This window comes from Neofelis nebulosa, chromosome 6, assembly GCF_028018385.1.
Source record: "Neofelis nebulosa isolate mNeoNeb1 chromosome 6, mNeoNeb1.pri, whole genome shotgun sequence".
NCBI lineage: Eukaryota > Metazoa > Chordata > Mammalia > Carnivora > Felidae > Neofelis > Neofelis nebulosa.
This window is the reverse complement of record NC_080787.1, coordinates 119,905,716-119,925,997: the sequence shown is the minus strand read 5'-3', so window position 1 is coordinate 119,925,997 and position 20,282 is coordinate 119,905,716. Positions and strand designations below refer to the sequence as shown.

At 37.4% G+C, this 20,282-nt stretch overlaps 1 pseudogene; it reads left to right on the top strand.

Annotated features, from left to right (window-relative positions):
• The first annotated feature begins 6,479 nt into the window (after nt 1-6,479).
• LOC131515477 (nucleoside diphosphate kinase B-like) lies at nt 6,480-14,113 on the top strand (annotated as a pseudogene).
• Nucleotides 14,114-20,282: the final 6,169 nt, after the last annotated feature.

Genomic DNA, 20,282 nt, shown 5'->3' with positions numbered 1-20,282 from the left:
GCAGTATCTGTTTTCAAACCTATTTAGTATATGTTTTATATATTTCTTTCAAATATAGAAATTCTATTAGTTTAAATTTTTATGGTTTCCTTTTCTTCATGTGTCCAATTTTAACTCTTTGAAAATATTTACAATGTGAGTTTTAAAGTTCTTACCTGCTTATTCATACATCACTGTCACTTCTATTTCTGTTATATTTTTTTCTGATTATGGATCATATTTTGCTGTTTCTTTGTGTGTCCACTAATTCTTGGCCAATTGTTAAAATTATAAAGTATGAATTTTATGCTGTCGAGTATCTGGACTTTTTATCTTCCTTTGAATAATAATGATTTTTGTTTTATGGATTAATTGCTTCTTAACCTTGTGGCTAAGATCAAGTGTTTTTTGGATTAGCATGATCTTTTAAGTGCTACTTTTAAAGCTTTGTTAGGGAATCACTAATGTAGCCTTTACTGTAGGTTTATTTTAGCTCTCCAAGTAAAATATGACTCCTCTAGGAGTCTGAATTATAAAACTATTAAATAATATTTTTTCAACTTCAACTCCTTCATAATTCTATGATTTTCAACTTTGCATAAGAAGTTTGCTATTTAGTAAAAAATGTGGGACCTCAACATTTGAGTCTATGTGGGACCTCCACACAGATTCCTGGAGGTTTATCTCTCAAAATTACCTTCCTCCAGCACTCTGATTCACAAATTTAAGCTGCCTCCCTAAACTCTGATCTCTGTCTCAACAGTTCAATAAAACTTCTGTGCTTTGTTTAGGTTTTTCTCTCCCTGTACTATAGTCTGAGATACAGTCTCCAGAGAGAAAGCTGGGTCAACCACTGGAACCATCTATAGTGTTCTCTTTTCTCAGAGCATATAGATTTATACTACCTATCATCTAATATCTTAAAACAACATTTTTGTATTTCCCCAGCATTCTAGTTGTTTATATATAGTACATTTAGTATGGATTAGTCCATTGTGGCTATCAGTACCAGTCTCAAAGTTGTGATTTCAAATAATAATAATAATAAAAAAAAAAAAACTAGACATATATATAATGATAATTCATCATAGTGACTTAAGAAATGTAATGAACTGGAACAATTTTGAGAATTATAGCCTGAGACTACTCTATTACTTTTCGTATTAATCATATGGCCTTTAAAATACCTCACAGTGTACTCACTTCAGCAGTACATATACTAAAATACATCGCAGTGTTTAATTTTTTTTTTCAAATTATACTTTAAAAGCTTCTCACAAGCTGTACTTTAGAAAATATGACAAAATCAAAACTAGAAAAAAAACATATTGTGGCTAATCCAATTAATCTTTTTATTAAACTATAGATTATGTTGAATTATTTATTATTGACATTATAAGTAATGGGTAAGTCTAGCACTATTTATGAACAAACTAGGGACAAATTTACCAAAATGCATTATCTAAGTAATCACAAAATACTGGATTTGCAATAAATGTGGGAGCATTTTATACTAGAAAGCAGTATTAAAGGTCAGAAAATTAAAGAGTTGATTAGCAAGGCAGAAAATTTCCTACCCCACCAAAGAAAGGGTATCTTGTGTATACAATTTAAAAAACTGACTTAAAAAGAAATGTGTAAGTGACAATAGCATAGATCTGTTAAGAACAAAGTATAATTCATGATAACATTATTAATACTTATTCTAAAAAGAGAAAGAAACTTAGAAATACTGTTTTATAGTTCACCTTAGAAAAAATTAATTCAGATCATTAAAGTATATGGAAGTAAACTTCAGAGTTTTGTAAAACTCTCAATCTATTATAGGAGCAAAATAATATAGATAAGCTATTAAAAATGAATTACATAGTGAATACATAATTTTAATGAGAATTATGTATGATTTTTAAGTAATTTCTATTTAAAAAGGACAAGATATGAAAATGTAAATTCCTGGATAATTGCCACACACAAACATGTGATCTGTGGAAAAGAGAATGGAATAAGAGAAACCAACCCCACGGGCTACTCAAAAAATACAACTCTATTATGTGGAATGTCTATAGCTCTACCTAGGAAAGGATATTGTTTAGTTGTTAAGATTTTAAGATGTAGAAAAATTATAACAATTGAAATTTTAAAAATAGAAAAACATTGAAATGGAAAAAAAAATTTAATATATAGGAACAAATTAAGTCAAAAACATCTATGAAGAAAGAATTCCATATAAATTTATGTTTTTTTAATTAAAACTCTACAGGGAATCAGATTTTTCAAATGCAGAATTTTAGACCAAATATGAATTTAAAAATTTTGACCTAATATTAGACATTCAATTCTACTCAAAACCAACCACTCTTTAGAGGCTGAGAAAATTGATATCTATCTGTACTTAAGAAGACACTGAGGGGCGCCTGGGTGGCTCAGTTGGTTAAAGGTCTGAGTTCAGCTCAGGTCATGATCTTGTGGTCCGTGAGTTCGAGCCCCGCATTGCGCTCTGTGCTGACAGCTCAGACCCTGGAGCCTGCTTCAGATTCTGTCTCCCCTCTCTCTCTGCCCCGCCCCCATTTGTGCTCTGTCTCTCTCTCAAAAATAAACATTAAAAAAAAGTTTAAAAAAAAAGACAATAAAGAGTTCTTGAAGAGATGTTAAAAAAAAAAAAAGACACTGAAAGGTTTTTTTTTAATTTTTTTTAATATTTATTTTGGAGAGAGACAGAGCACAAGCAGGGAGGGGCAGAGAGAGAGGGAGGCACAGAATCTGAAACAGGCTCCAGGCCCCGAGCTGTCAGCACAGGGCTCAAAATAAGGCTTTAACTCAGGGACCGTGAGATCATGACCTGAGCTGAAGTAGGTCTCTAAACAGACTCAGCCACCCACAGGCACCCCGACCCTGAAAGTTCTTAAGCTGGGAAGTAACATGATCAGATGTCTGTTTTGAATAAACAGTTCTATCAGCATGGATGGTTGATTGCTGTAAGTATGATGAATATGGAAAGTAGAAGCAAAGAACCTTATAACCAGTGTCATTCATTCATTCATTCATTTATTCATTCTTACAATAAATCATGATAGTATGCTGTAAACTGGAAACTAGACACTCTGGCTACTACAGAAAACACGAAGATAAGGTCCTGCTCTCATAGCACTTACATTCCAGTGGGGAAACAAATAATAAATTAGTAAAAAATTTGAAGTGAGTCATTACAAATTGTTATAGCACTTACGAAGAAAATAAACAAGGTGATAGAACAGTAACTACAAGGTGAGGTTTTCTTTAAATAGATGTCAGCAAACCCTCTCTGAGAAGGTGACACTTAAGCTGAGATGTGACAGAACACAGGACTCCAATGAATGCAGTGTCAGTAGGGAGGAGAGAAAATGTTTTGGAGATGTTTGAGAGAGTGAATTAGCAAAACTTGCTAACCAACCGGATATGGGGATTTAAGGATTGTTCTAGAGTTTCAGGTTGGAGCAACTGGCTGTCTGGCAGTATTCATAACTGAGAAAAGAGATACAGGAAGACCGCCAGGTGTGAGTTAGATATGCTGAGGTAATTGCCTTTGGAAATATCCAGTTGGTTATTTTTAGTTCTTCTGAAGGCACGTCAGCTATCTCATGTAGAGACCACACGGTCAAGGGAATAGATTTCTCCATGCAGTTGAGGAATGGGTGTGGAGGGAATAATAAGACATAAATAGCCTAGAAGCAAGTGTAAGCGTACAAAATAATGTACTACATGCTCGTTTGCACCATAAATTAATGAGAAGACAAAAGGAGTATTCAGCTATAAGGCCTAGACAGTGGGCTGAGCATTTGGAAAAAAAAATAACATTTAGTTAGATCTTCACTAAATGCATACATAAAATCCCAAATGAATTTAAGGATTAAATGTAAAAAGAAATTGACAATTTTAAAAAGTGGCAAATGAACAGGCACATGAAAATATATTCAACGTCGCTCCTTATCAGGGAAATACAAATCAAAACCACACTCAGATATCACCTCATGCCAGTCAGAGTGGCCAAAATGAACAAATCAGGAGACTATAGATGCTGGAGAGGATGTGGAGAAACGGGAACCCTCTTGCACTGTTGGTGGGAATGCAAATTGGTGCAGCCGCTCTGGAAAGCAGTGTGGAGGTTCCTCAGAAAATTAAAAATAGACCTACCCTATGACCCAGCAATAGCACTGCTAGGAATTTATCCAAGGGATACAGGAGTACTGATGCATAGGGGCACTTGTACCCCAATGTTTATAGCAGCACTCTCAACAATAGCCAAATTATGGAAAGAGCCTAAATGTCCATCAACTGATGAATGGATAAAGAAATTGTGGTTTATATACACAATGGAGTACTACGTGGCAATGAGAAAGAATGAAATATAGCCCTTTTATAGCAACGTGGATGGAACTGGAGAGTGTGATGTTAAGTGAAATAAGCCATACAGAGAAAGACAGATACCATATGGTTTCACTCTTATGTGGATCCTGAGAAACTTAACAGAAACCCATGGGGGAGGGGAAAAAAAAAAAAAAGAGGTTAGAGTGGGAGAGAGCCAAAGCATAAGAGACTGTTAAAAACTGAGAACAAACTGAGGGTTGATGGGGGGTGGGAGGGAGGGGAGGGTGGGGAATGGGTATTGAGGAGGGCACCTTTTGGGATGAGCACTGGGTGTTGTATGGAAACCAATTTGACAATAAATTTCATATATTAAAATAAATAAATAAATAAATAAATAAATAAATAAATAAATAAATAAAAAGTGGCAAATGATACAGTAAGGAAGATATATATGAATGTACTGTGGAAATAAACATGGTTGTGTTATATACCAAAAACAATTAGCCAGAAAATGAGAATCTATTCAAGCTCATTGTGAAAAATTCTATCTAGAAATCAATGTAAGAAGAAATGCATACAACTCGTATGTGAAACAATATTTCCAAAACTCAGAATAACCTAAAAAGGAGACAAAAGGGTTTTAGCTTGGTCTCTTGGCAGATGAGAATTCCACCAGTGAACCACCCAGGCACGTAGCATGCCCTTGGAGAAGAATATTCAACATTATAAAGAATCATTCCAAATTAATTTATAAATGTAATGCCATTCTGTAAGGAATGTTTATCTTTTTTCCCCTCTCTCTCTTTTTTAACTTGTGTTTGGGGATGCCAGCCATTATTTTATGCTTGGTAGGAGGAGCCTTGTTGCCCAATACAGAAGACAAAAAACTTTCTGAAAACTGATGTGGGCAAGACTGTTAAGCATTGCCACCCAGGTGCTCCCACCATATCAGGCCTTCCAACCTGCAGGTAATGATAGAAAGAAGCAAAGACAAGTTCAAATGCATTGTGGTGGCAATGGGGGCATCACATTTGGTCAATAGCATTAATGCCAGCACTCACTCTTTCAGTTCACTCAACTGATACTGATCGAGGGCCTTCCTATATGTTAGACATTGTTCTAAGTGCTGGAGATACTGTTGTCAACAAAACAGACTAAGGTGTTTGTTTTTCTATACCCTTAAGACTGTTATTCTGGGGAAGGAGAGCAGATAAAAATATTAACCATGATGATTATGTAGATCACCCATTAAGTAGTAATAAATGCAGCAAAGCAGGGAGATGGGCTAGGGCTGTGAATGAGCACCTGGGGTGGGCCTCAGTGAAAATGTGACATGTGAAGAGATATTTGTCTTAGTCTTATGTCTCTAGAAAACAGACTGTAAAGGAAACATGTTTTTGCTGGCATTTTATTGGGAAATACAATCCCAGGGAAGAAGGAACACTGGGAAAATGGAGTAAAACAGAAGATGAGATGAAAACTAAGAGCATTATTGAGCTGGACACAGCTTTATGGCACAATGAGTGCTCAGTTATATGAGGCATGTTCAGAGACATCACATGAAACTACCTTGCATCAATATGAGGGAGAAGGGAGAAGAATTTGTCCACTCTCTCCCATTCCCGTCATGTCAAACTTCATCATTTAGGAACCAGCCCCTCACACTTCTTTGTTGCACATGTGTGAATGCCGAGTAAAATGGAGAACTACTGCCAATGTCTTGAAGGTCAACTACAATAGGGAATCTCAAAACAGGAGGCAAGAGGAAGGTTATACCTGTACATTAAAGAGAGATGAGGAGGGGTGTTTGGGTGGCTCAGTCCATTGAGCATCCAACTTCAGCTCTGCTCACGATCTCATCATTTGTGAGTTCGAACCAGGTCAGGCTCTGTGCTGACAGTTCAGAGCCTGAAGCCTGCTTTGGATTCTGTGTCTCCCTCTCTCCACCCCTCCCCACTCATGCTCTGTCTCTCTCTCTCTCTCTCTTTCTCTCAAAAATAAATAAACATTAAAAAAAAGAGGGATGAGAAGTAGCAGGCACAGTGGGAACATCAATCTAAAGCAAAGCAGCTGCCACAGCAACAACTGGCTCCATGCCTACAGGCAGAGCAAGCCACTACTATAGGTAGAAAGCAGGTCGTGTGTGTGATCTGAACATGGTGGATAAACGGAAGCCAATGCCAACTCTTGAAGACGGTAAGGGACTGAAGAAGAGGTGGGCAAAGTGGTAGGAGACAGGTTGGTAATGATAGGGCCAGATCATTTTAAAGACATTCGTTTTACTTTGAGTTAAAGGGGCAGCTATTGCTATATTACATTTTTAAAAGATGACTCTGGTTGCTGTGCTGAAAACAGACTGTCAAGGGGCACCCTCGTGGCTCAGTTGGTTAAGCGCTGACTTGATTGCAGCTCAGGCCATGATCTGGGCTCGGCACTGATGGCATGGAGCCTGCTTGGGATTCTCTCTCTCCCTTTCTCTCTGCCCCTCCCAGGCTCATGCTCTCTTTCTCTCTCTCTCTCAAAAATACATAAGCAGACTTAAAAGAAAGAAAACAAATGGTCAAGAGAACATGTAGGTACAAGGTGATCACTTAGCAGGCTACTGCAGAATTCCAGAATTTGTGATGGTGGCTTGAACCAGGGGAGTAGCAGAGGAGAAAAGAAATAAAAGGTTGTGTACATATTTTAAAGATAGAACCTACAGGGGGGAGCCTCGGTGGCTCAGTTGGTTGAGCGTCTGACTTCAACTCAGATCATGAGCTCAGGGATCGTGAGTTCAAGCCCCACGTCAGGCTCTGTGCTGACAGCTCAGAGCCTGGAGTCTGCTTTGGATCCTGTGTCTCTTTCTCTCTCTGTTGCTCCCCTGCTTTCTCTCTCTCTCTCTCTCAAAAATAAATAAAGATTAAAAAAAATGTTTTCAAAAGATGGAGCCCACAGGGTTTCCTCACTTTACACTTTAACAAAATTAAATTTCCAGTGGATTAAGAAGCTGTTAAAACTGTTAAAAATAAAGTCATAAACACATTAGAAAGAACCATAGTTAGAGGTAGGGAAGCATTCTTAACATCCCCAAATTCAAAAGCCATAAGCAATGTCAACATTAAATAAATAAAATGATCAGATAAGCAACAGAAAAGTAGAAAACACATGTTCATGTATATGAGAAAAAAGTTTAGTACCTAAAATCTATAAAATATTTAGAAGTCAAGAAGAGAAAGGTAGACAATGCAACAGAAAAAAAGGGCAAACAATATGCAGAGAATATTAGCAAAACAGGAAATGCAAATAAGGATACACTTATAAAAAGGCATATAGCTTTGTCAGCTTGTATGGAAACAACAATTACATGCCAGTTTTCCTCCATCAGGTTGGCAAAAAAGAAGTTGAAACATTCAAGAATTGAACAAAGCATGATATAGGGAGCTCGTACACTGTCCGTGAAAGCATGTCATTGACCAATACGTTGAGAAGCATAAATTGATAATATATATTAAAGTATAAAATAGCTATCATCTCACCCCAGAAAATCCACTTGATACTTATTTTAGGGAAATATTCTCATTTCACTAACAAAAGTGACCAACAAAGGACTAGATAAACCCATGTAGTATATACACCAGTAAAAGGATAAAATATATCCATATGTCCTGACAGAAATATATCTAATATATAACTTAACAAAAAAGGAAGTTGACTGAGAAATATAAAAGATGACATTTGTATGATAAAAGGGTGTGATGATAATCTAAGTAGAAGTTTTCTATGTCCCCACAGCTATGAGGGTCTAGTTACCTAATATAGTCATTATTAGAAAACTCTGACATTAAAATAGTCTATTTTATTTTATTTTTTAAATTAATTTAATTATTTATTTTGAGAGAGACAGAGACAGCATGAGTGGAGGAGGGAGAGAGAGAAAAGAGGGAGACTGAGAATCCCAAGCAGTCTCTGTACTGTCAGCATGGAACCGGATACGGGGCTTGAATACACAAACTGTGATATCATGACCGGAACCAAACTAAGAGTTGCTACTGACTGAGCCAGGCAGGTGCCCTAAAATAGTCTATTTTAATAGCTCAATTTTAAAATTAGTTTCAGACCCTCTTGCACTGTTGGTGGGAATGCAAACTGGTACAGCCACTCTGGAAAAGTGTGGAGGTTCCTCAAAAAATTAAAGATAGAACTACCCTATGACCAAGCAATAGCACTACTAGGAATTTACCCAAGGGTACATGTGCATAGGAGCACATGTACCCCAATGTTTATAGCAACACTTTCAACAATAGCCAAATTATGGAAAGAGCCCTAAACGTCCATCAACTGATGAAAGGATAAAATGTGGTTTATATATACAATGGAATACTACTTGGCAATGAGAAAGAATGAAATCATGCCATTCGCAGAAATGTGGATGGAACTGAAAGGTATTATTCTGAGTGAAATAAATCAGTCAGAGAAGGACAGATATAATATGTTTTCACTCATATGTGGATCTTGAGAAACTTAATGAAGACCATGGGGGAAGGCAAGGGGAAAAAATAGTTACAAACAGAGAGGAAAGGAGGCAAACCACAAGAGACTCTTAAATACAGAGAACAAACTGAGGGTGGATGGGGGTTTGGGGGAGAGGCAAAATGGATGATGGGCATTGAGGAGGGCACCTGTTGGGATGAGCACTGGGTGCTGTATGTAAGCCAATTTGACAATAAATTATGTTTTAAAAAATTATTTAATTTAATTTAATTTAATAATTTAGTTTAATTTAAAATGTAAACAAATAAAATAAAATTAGTTCCTGGACTTCAGTGAAATATCTATCCTTGCATATCAAACAAAATTGTCAGTCAGTGTCTTACTGATTATTAGCTACTACTTCAAATAAGAGAATAAAAATGCAATATAAATCAATTGCAATATATAAATGAAAACCATGCAAAATTTGTAACACTGTATGAAGTCCATTAAAGTGATTTGGGGAACTGTACAAGTCACAGACCAGACTTTTCAAAATTAGCAATTTTTAATAAAAGAAGATGAAGAACCATAGTAACAAAATGAAGGCTTTAAACAAAATGGTTTTACGATCAAAATGTTTAGCAAACAGAGATTGCATACATGAGCAAAAGTGTTCTGCTTTCAGACTCTGCTACAAAAATCAAATGTGAAATAACTGATTTCATATCATGTTTTTATATAATTTTGTTAGTAAAAACTTATAGGAAAACACTCTCAATTCATTCTTTAGTAGATCCAAAATAATAGCAGGTAAAATGATACTTCTTTTTTGGATAAAAATCAGAGAAATTTCCATTTTTTAAATTTTAGTCTTATTTTCAAGATAAAATGACAAGAAATGCCTTTCCCTTCTATCTAAATGACACTTGTCTGTTTTGTAAATAATTTATACGATGTGATATTTAGTACAAATTATTCTAAATCCATAGACAAAGTGTTCAAATATCTTGGTGCAGTTTTAAGATTTGATAACTTCAGATGTATAGATTCTACAAATCTACCCCCAAAAAACATTTGAAAGTTTATTTACTTACATTTACAGTATATGCATGTAATTTTGTGAATCATAAGTTTTTAATTTTATTCTAGTCTTTCTCATTAAAGATCGGAAACAATGACAAAAAATAATTTAATACTTATTATTAAAATTCTCAAACAAAATAAATGTAAAGAAATTCAAATAATTAAACTTTTAAATGATGTGCTTTATAAACTTGTAATACTTCTGATGTTACTAAAGCTTAAAACTACTTTCCTATATACAAAATCAATGTATAGAAATCAGTTGCATTGCTATACACCAATAATGTAGCAGCAGAAAGAGAAATGAAGAAATTAATCCCATTTACAGCTGCACCAAGACCCATAAAATACCTAGAAATAAACCTAACCCAAGATGTAAAAGATCTGTATGCTGAAAACTATAGAAAACTTATGAAAGAAATTGAAGAAGTCACAAAGAAATGGAAAAACATCCCATGCTCATGGATTGGAAGAACAAATATTGTTAAAATGTCAATACTACCCAAAGCAATCTACACATTCAATGCAATCCCAATCAAAATTGCACCGGCATTCTTCTCAAAGCTAGAACAAACAATCCTAATATTTGTACGGGAACACAAAAGACCCCAAATAGCCAAAGTAACGTTGAAAAAGAATACCAAAGCGGGAAGTATCACAGACTTTAGCCTCTTCCACAAAGTTGTAATCATCAAGACAGTATGGTATTGGCACAAAAACAGACATATAGACCAGTGGAATAGAAAAGAGAACCCAGAATTGGACCCACAAGTGTATGGCCAACTAATCTTTGACAAAACAGGGAAGAGTATCCAATGGAAACAAGACAGTCTCTTTAGCAATTGGTTCTGGGAGAACTAGACAGCAGCATGAAGAATGAAACTGGACCACTTTCTTACACAATACACAAAAATAAACTCACAATGGATGAAGGACCTAAATTTGAGACAGGAAACCATCAAACCCTAGAGAAGAAAACAGGCAACAACTTCTTTGACCTCAGCTGCAGCAATTTCTTGCTCGACATGTCTCCAAAGGCAAGGGAAATAAAAGCAAAAATGAACTATTGAGACTTCATCAAGATAAAAAGCTTCTGCACTGCAAAGGAAACAGTCAACAAAACTAAAAGGCAACCGATGGAATGGGAGAAGATATTTGCAAATGACATATTGGATAAAGGGTGAGTATCCAAAATCCATAAAGAACTTACCAAATTCAACATCAGAAACACATATAATCCACTAAAGAAATGGGTAGAAGACATGAATAGACACTTTTCCAAAGAAGACATCCAGATGGCCAACAGACACATGAAAAGATGCTCAACATCACTTATCATCAGGGAAATACAAATCAAAACCACATTTAGATACCACCTCATACCAGTCAGAGTGGCTAAAATTAACAACTCAGGAAACAACACATGCTGGTGAGGATGTGGAGAAACGGGAACTTTCTGCACGGTTGGTGGGACTGCAAACTGGTGCAGTTGCTCTGGAAAACAGTGTAGAGGTTCCTTAAAAAAATTAAAAAGAAAACTACCCTATGACCCAGCAATAGCACTACTGGGAATTTATCCAAAGGATACAAGAGTGCTGATTCATAAGGGTACATGTACCCCAATGTTTATAGCAGCACTTACAATACCCAAATCATGGAAGGAGCCTAAATGTCATGGAAAGAGCCTAAATGTCAACTGATGAATGGATAAAGAAGATATAGTTTATATATACAATGGAATACTATGTGGCAATGAGAAAGAATGAAATCCTGCCATTTGCAACAACATGGATGGAACTGGAGGGTATTATGGTAAGTGAAATAAGTCAGTTGGAGAAAGACAGATATCATATATTTTCACTCATATGTAGAACTTGAGAAACTTAACAGAAAACCATGGGGGAAGGGAAGGGGAAAAAATAGTTTCAAACAGAGAGGGAGGCGAACCACAAGAGACTCTTAAATACAGAGAACAAACTGAGGGTTGATGGGGGGTGGGTGGAAATGGGTAATAGGCATTGAGGAGGGCACTTTCGGGATGAGCACTGGGTGTTGTATGTAAGTGATGAATCATGGGAATCTGCCCCCAAAACCAAGAGCACACTGTATACACTGTTGTTGGCCAACTTGACAATAAATTATATTAAAAAACAAAACAAAACAAAACTACTTACCTGTGTATGTGTACATAGGCATATATCCTAGACCTATAATAGATAAAATAAAAGACTTTTTTTAAAGATTTTATTTTTTAAGTAATGTCTATACCCAATGTGGGGCTCAAATTCACCACCCCTAGATCAAGAGTCTCATGCTCTACTAACTGAGTCAGCCAGGACCCTGAAAATAAGACTTCTAACAGGTGTTTAAAAAAAGAAAAAGCAAGTCCTCAGAACGTACTGAAATAGACATACAGACCATGTTTCTTGAAGAAAGAATCAAATAGTAAATATACCAATTCTTCTCAAAATTAATCAATACCAGTTAAAATCCTAGAATTATTTATTTGTTTATAGTTCATTTATTTATTTTGAGAAAGAGAGACAGAGAGAGCAAGCAGGGGAGGGGCAGAAAGAAAGGGGGTCAGAGAGAATTGTAAGCAGCCTCTATGCTGTCAGCACAGGTCCTGACACAGAGCTTGAACTCACGAACAGTGAGATCATAACCTGAGCTGAAACCAAGAGTCAGTGGTTTAACCAACTGAGCCACCCAGGTGCCCCAATCCTAGAATTGTTTATGAAATCTTAAAAGCTGAGTCTTATTAAAGAAAAAATTTATTCTGACACGTGTTAAGGATGGAAATCAAGACTTTATTCGAGATGAATTACTGCAGGGCACCTAGGTGGCTCAGTAGATTAAGCGTTCAACTCTTGATTTCAGCTCAGATCATGATCTCACAGTTCATGAGTTCAAGCCCTACATTGGGCTCCATGCTGACAGTGCAGAACCTGCTTGGGATTCTTTCTGCCCATCCCCTGCTCACACGCTCTCTCATTCTCTCCCTCAAGAATAAGTTAATTTTTTTTAAATTTTTTTTTTAACGTTTATTTATTTTTGAGACAGAGAGAGACAGAGCATGAACGGGGGAGGGGCAGAGAGAGAGAGGGAGACACAGAAACGGAAGCAGGCTCCAGGCTCTGAGCCGTCAGCCCAGAGCCCGACAAGGGGCTCGAACCCACAGACCGCGAGATCGTGACCTGAGTTGAAGTTGGACGCTTAGCCGACTGAGCCACCCAGGCGCCCCAAGAATAAGTTAATTTTTAAAAAAATCTTTAAAAGGGGAGATTACTGCAATGGTGGGTTTGCAGCAGCTAAGAGAGCTCAGTCTCAACTCTGAATACCATAAGAACAAGTGGATTTATAGGGGCAAGGTAGTCAATGGATGGAAAATTACTAAGAGGAGATATCAAGAGAAGGCAGATTCTGGCTAAACAGACTTAACAGGATTCTTTCTGAAGGCCAGGGTGATTAGATATTGAGGTTAGACAAGGGTGGCGGTGAAGAATTTGATCAGATATCCCAGGCGATCAGATCCTAAGTATATGAGGTCTCTCTACACTGACTTAGCAGGATTCTTGCTAAAACCCAACTCTGCAGAGATGGTGAAAGATGCCCAAGGTCAAGGCCTAGTCCAAAAGGGGGCTCAGAAGAGCCTGACCAAATCTTGGTCAAGGAAAGTGTGTTTGACACTCTAACATTCTTCCAGAAGGAAGGAAAAAAAAATGGCTTATGAGAAGCCAAAACAAAATTTGATTTGAAACAAAAAAAGAAGATCCAGGACTGCGCTCGGGCACAGGAGCACACCTCTCAGCCAGCCTCCACCAGCTTCTCATATCCTAGCTAACATCCAACGTACCTTCATCACAAGCAAGCCAGACGGGATGCACTAAGGCCTGATAAGAGAGATCATTAACGTCTTCATGCAAAAGAGATACCATATCATGAACAGAATGTTCCTTTGGGTCTCTGAGGAACATCTGAAGCAGTACTATATTGATCCCATTCTTCCTGGAGCTGGTAAAGTACATGAACTAAAGCCTGGTTGTGGCCATGGTGGTGGTGGGCCTGGGTATGAAGTTGGGTGACTAATGTAGCAGATTCTCAGTCAGGGGACTTCTGTATTTAAGTTGTCAGGGACATCATTCATGGTAGTGATTCAGTAAAAAGTCCTGAAGAAGAAATCAGCCTATGGTTTAAGCCTTAACAATTGATCAACTACATGTCTTGTTCTTATGACGGGATCCATAAATAAGAGGTAGACAAAGTAGCTGTCTCCTTGGGCACAATATGATGTGCCACTGGATACAGCTCTTCATTACACTAACTTGAAGGCAACAGGATCGATGATCCTTTTCTGAACCATATTGACTTTAAAAACTTTTAGAAGCTGGAGGCTCCTAGCTGGCTCAGTAGGTGGGGCATGCAAGTCTTGATATCAGGGTTGTGAGTTCAAGTCACATGTTGGGTATAGAGATTACTTAAGAAAATGAAATATTAGGGGCGCCTGGCTGGCTCAGTTAAGTGTATGACTTTGGCTCAGGTCACAATCTCACGTTTCGTGGGTTCAAGCCCCATGTCGACAGCTCAGAGCCTGGAACCAGCTTCGGAGTCTGTGTCTCCCACTGTCTCGGCCCCTCCCTCACTCACTCTCTGTCTCTCTCTCACAAAAATAAATCAATAAATGTTTTTAAAAAATTATAAAAAATAATAAAACCTTAATAAAAAAACTTTTGGAAACTGGAGAAAAGAAGAAGAAAGAGAAGGGGAAGGTGAAGGGAGAGGAAAAGAAGATGAAGAAGAAGAACAACCACCACCACCACCACCAGCAGGAAAGATATTAACACTTCAGCCATGGGGAAATAAATCAATTGAATAGTGTATATTTAGATTTATAAATATTCATGAATTAGTGGAGAAAGAATGGTACTGTGACCATTGACTATCAATTAAGAAAAAAAATGAAATTAGGTTAGTACGGCATACCTTACATAAAAATAAGTACCATATGGATTCAAATTTTAGCAAAGCACTTGAAAAAAGCACTTGAACAAAAGCACTTGAAAAGTATAAACAAAAAATATGAGAGAATATGTTAAGAGTACAGAGGTTTGAAAGTTCTTCCTGAACAAGTCAGAAGGCTTAGAACCACAAGAGAAAAATTAGCAAAGTTGATCACGGAAAAGTGTTAAACTTTCGTATGAAAGAAACCACTTGTAAAGTTGAATTATCTGCAAAAGACTGTGAGAAATTTTTTTTTCAAAATGTTTAATGGGTACATGGTTTATATACTTTGTTTTCAAAAAGTTCCTGTGAACCACTAACAAGAAAGCAAACAACCCCATATAAAACTAGGCGAAGAAGATGCACAGATAATTCACAAGAATAAAAATTCAAACTTTAAAAATGATGTAAAAATTATTCAACTAGTTATCTCAGAAATCTAAATGAAAGCAGTAATGAAATCTGCTTCAATTCTGATGGGTAAAAAAGTTGACCAAAAAAATTTTAAAGTAGGGACACCTGGGTGGCTCAGTCGGTCAAGCGCCTGACTTCAGCGCAGGTCATGATCTCATTAACGTGAGTTGGAGCCCGGCGTCAGGCTCTGTGCTGACAGCTCAGAGCCTGGAACTTGCTTCGAATTCTGTGTCCCCCTATCTTTCTGCCCCTCCCCCACTCATGGTCTGTCTCTCTCTCTCTCTCTGTCAAAAATAAATAAAACATTAAAAAAAATTTTAATAAAAAAATGAAAAAATAAGAAAATACATTTTAAAGTCAACCATCCCCAGTGCTTGTGAAAATACAAAATAATACAAGAAAACTGACATACTCTGTGGTAGTAAATTATTATCATCCTTTAGGGGAACGATTTGACAGAATCTGCACAAAGCATGCATCGCCTTTGACCCAATTATTCCACTTGCAGAAACATATGTTTCATAAACACAGTCTGTTTTACCTCAGCCCATGTTTCTTGAATGTGAATTACTCATACTCGATTCATAAATAAGGGAATAGATGCAAATAGCGCACAGAAGTTGTGCAGGTTTATACATTATTTTTTCCAGGCAACGGAAGCAGGGAAAGCATGAGTAGAAATACAACGTGAAGGAGAAAAAGAAACAGTCCAGAGCTGCACAGATGCAGTAGTATCAGGACTCCATTCAGAGCTATTTCTAGAAAATTAAAAACCAGCCTACACCCGGGTTTACCTCTCCCCTGATGGTTCGCCCTCAGTCCTCTGTCACTCACCCTATGGCAGGCTGTTCTGAAACCCAAGCCCACCCTCGTGCCACTCACCCAGCTCACAGCGCCACCTCATCCGCACACTTCTCATTCCTGTCAGCGTGTCCATTTAATGATATTTAAAAACGTTCACATCCATGGGGCACCGGGGTGGCTCAGTCGGTTGAGTGTCCAACTTTGGCTCAGGTCATGATCTCCCGTTTGTGAATTCAAGCCCTGTAGGGCATAGTGCTGACAGCTCAGAGCCTGGAGCCTGCTTCGGATTCTGCGTCTCCTTCTCCCTCTGCCCATCCCCAGCTTGTGCTCTGTCTCTCAAAAATAAATGAATGTAAAAAAAAAAATTTTTTTTTAAATGTTCACATCCATGGTACCAGCCTCCAGGCACACAGAGATCTCTCCGCTGGGAAGTCCACACAATCTCCCCAAGTAGCAATTTGTATTTGTTGGCATTCTGGTTTCAAAGGTGCATAACTATTGAGTGGCCTGCTAGAACCCTATTTTATGTCCTGGTATCTTAACTGCACTATCTTAAAGCACGTTTGGTTTTTTAGGAGCTCATAGATCGTCTTAGAGAAGAAAGCCTATACTTGAATGAGTTAGCAACAAGACACGGATACAAGGATGGTCATTGCACGACTAATACACAGTGATACATAATCAGAAACCTCAAGTCTATCCATCAGAAAATGGTTAGAAAAAATGTCATCAGTCCTTTCTGTACAATCCTATGCCATTATCAAAAAGAGATCTTTGGACATGAAAATTTCACCAAGATGTATTAAGTTTAAAGAGTTACTATGTAACATGTATTTTTAAATTCAAATGAGAAATAGAAATTTGTATCTACCTGTACCATATTGAACCCAATCATTACATAAAAGGATGCAAAGTTAACAATGGAGGATGTTCGTGTTTTAGTATGTATGTTTCTGTACAAATGGAGACTTTTTAAAACAGTATGCAAATATTCATCAATCATTTTTGTAGTGGTTTTTAAATGACATACTTTAAAATTCAAACACTAAAATCAACAAGATAGTTTTCAGCTCTTAGGATAGACGAGGGTAAAATGGGAAAAGATTAAAAAGATGAATAGTCTTTATTAGTAAATTGCAAAAAGCATAAATAAAATAAAACTATAAATGCAAACTTGAAGGATATATGCAATAAATATAACTGATATAAGTCAGTATCTTCATTAACCTGGGAGCACATCAAAAACTCCATGTAGTTTTCTGAAAATATAGATGACAGTCCCACCCCCAGAAACCCCACTTCAACAGGGAGAGGAGGAATATGAAGACTGGATAGAATAACAAGGTGTTGAAGAGCAGTTAGTCTGCAGCAGTGAGCAAAGTGTGGGGGTGGTGAGAAGGGGGGGTAGACAGTCAGGGTGTGAAGAAGAGCAATGCTTTCCTTGCCTGAGTTCCGAATCAATTAAAAGATGAAGGAAGTCAGAGGAGAAATGGAAAATCAGTATACATGACAGCCCCATTGCTGAGAACATTGCTTAATCATGTAACTGTGACAACTTCTTAATACCAACCCCAGAGCTAGACACTTATCCCACTTACAGTCAACTCTCGGGAACTACAAACACCCCCCCCACCCCTACGGAGCCCACCCAAGTCAAATTTATTTATGAGGTGAACAACCTGAACAGACAGGCAAGTACCAAGAATAGAAAAGCCTTAGCTTCAGTTGCCCGATTTCCTCTCCCCATTTCATCGATCAGATAATTCACTCCTCCTTCCATGGAGGAGCAGGAGTGAGGGCTGGAAGTGGCAGGAGTGTTAGTAATCCATGTCCCTCATGTGGGAGCAAGATGGCAAGTGAGGGGCGCCTGGGTGGCTCAATCAGTTAAGTGTCCAACTCTTGATTTAGGCTCAGGTCATGATCTTACAGTTTTGGGTTCAAGCCCCGCATTGGGCTCTGCACTGATGGCCTGGAGCCTTCTTGAGACTCTCTCTCTCCTTCTCTCTCTCTCTTTGTCCCTCCCTTGCATGTGCTCTGTCTCCCTCAACGTAAATAAATTTTTAAAAAAGGGCAAGTGAAAGGGGGGTCTACCCCTTCTTGCAGAGAGTCCAAGAGAAAGTGGATATTTAAATGTATAATTAAGGGAAATCTACCACAGAAGAGATGAAAAATTTTCAAAGACTAATCAATTCACATTTATATATATGTACATATACACACAATTTATACATAACATAAATTATAAAGCATACTGTAAAACCATTTCTACCATTAAAAAATTTTTTAATGTTTATTTTTGAGAAAGACAGAGTATGAGTGGGGAAGGGGCAGAGAAAGAGGGAGACACAGAATCTGAAGCAGGCTCCAGGCTCTGTACTGTCAGCACAGAGCCTGATGTAGGCCTTGAACCCATGAACCACAGAATCATGACCTGAGCCGAAGTCAGATGCTTAACTGACTGAGCCACCCAGGTGCCCCCCCATTTCTACCATGTTGGAGAAAATGTGTTCTTTTCACTTTTTTTTTTTAATATAACTGCTACAGCAGATAAACTTAACACCCTTATATGAAATGTAAAATGCACCATTAACCTTGACTTCCATTTTAAGAATATAGACTGTTCCCTGAGTCAGTACTCCTCTGAAGAAGAAAAATAGGGTTGAAATTTATATCTTAAGTGTCAAATAATATCCTTTGTAATCCAAACTTCCCACCAACCTATTTTACCTTATATCCTATCATAATTTGAGATCAAAATGTTTCCATGACCTACATGCAGGCAAAAATTATACGAAGGGATACACAAAGAATGACAGAGTACTTATACATTCATTATTACTAGTGTAGTACTATAGAGATTTTCAACTGAAAGAACACTTACATCAAAAAGGATAATGTGAAACCAAATGATGTGACGAACTCTTATAATTTTAAGTTAGTACACAAATGTCCTTACCAAATTCGAGCACCTCTGTTCTTTTCAGGACACACACCCTCAAAATGTCTTAACCAGAGTAGTTTGGGAAGAGCTAGAGATGATACTTGGTCTAAAAAATCAATTTTAACTTTTTTATTTCTTATTTGATCATTTTTCCCGCTTCCCACACTAGAGAGACGACCAACTTAACACAACTAAAATTCTTTTCCCCTTGCACATTTCCAGTGTGGTCCTGCAGGGATTTCACAAGGCTTCTTTTGGTTATATTTGTGATAAGCACTGCAAAGGATATTCGCTGGCCCTGCCAGTGGGGGGTTTGCACTTCCTTGCTATGTGAAGCGCAGGCTTGCTGTGTGACTTGCTTTGGTCAGTGAGATAAGAAAGAGGGTATCTGTCACCCTGCTTGCTTTACCATGCTCTCCCCCCACTCTGTCATGAGGACTAGCAGCAATGTTCCAGATAAGCCAGTACTCATAGACCTAGGGCTCAGAGTGACGTGTAGTAGAAGTGAGATATAAACATTTGCTGTTATAAGACCTCGGGAGTTTAAAGTTGTTATCGACTCTGTTAGAACATGCCCGTGCCTACAAATACCAAGAATCATCAAAAGAGAGGAAAGGAAATGCCTTTGGTCTGCTTTCCTCTTCTGTATTAAAAGTAAGTCACTCATTCTAAAAATGCATCCCTAAGTGTGTGAATTGACTGATTAAAACAGAAAAATGATCCACTGCTCTAGTAATACGTAGACTTTATCCCTTACCATCTTTATTTCTGTAAAAACTGGTAACTATTCACTAACTATGAAAATTTTATTTTAGTCCTGCCTTTAGTCTTCAAAAGCTATCATCTGATATCTGATCTGGATTTAGGTGACTGGCCATGGTACCAACTTTTCCCCCACTAGGAGAAAAACACATTATTTTTTCATTCCTGAATCATATAATCTTCTGTTTACTTTTAGTGTGAATAAGCATACTTTAAATTAATAAGAGAATGAATACTGATGGTGCTTTTAGAAAACTATGCCATTTTCATACGAAAAATACTAACCTTAACATTTTCTTAGGCAAAGAAGGTTACAGCCTACTAAAAAGAACTTGATGCTTTCAATTAAACTAACGTTGAAGAGTCTCCACCACCTTTATTTGAATTGCACTTCTGTTGCTGGAGACAAGCTGCCAAGTGTGTCTAGAATTGATTAATAAGGAGAATAATTGCCTCCTACTAATTTTAATCTTTTGTACAGCTTTGCCTCTCATGGGAT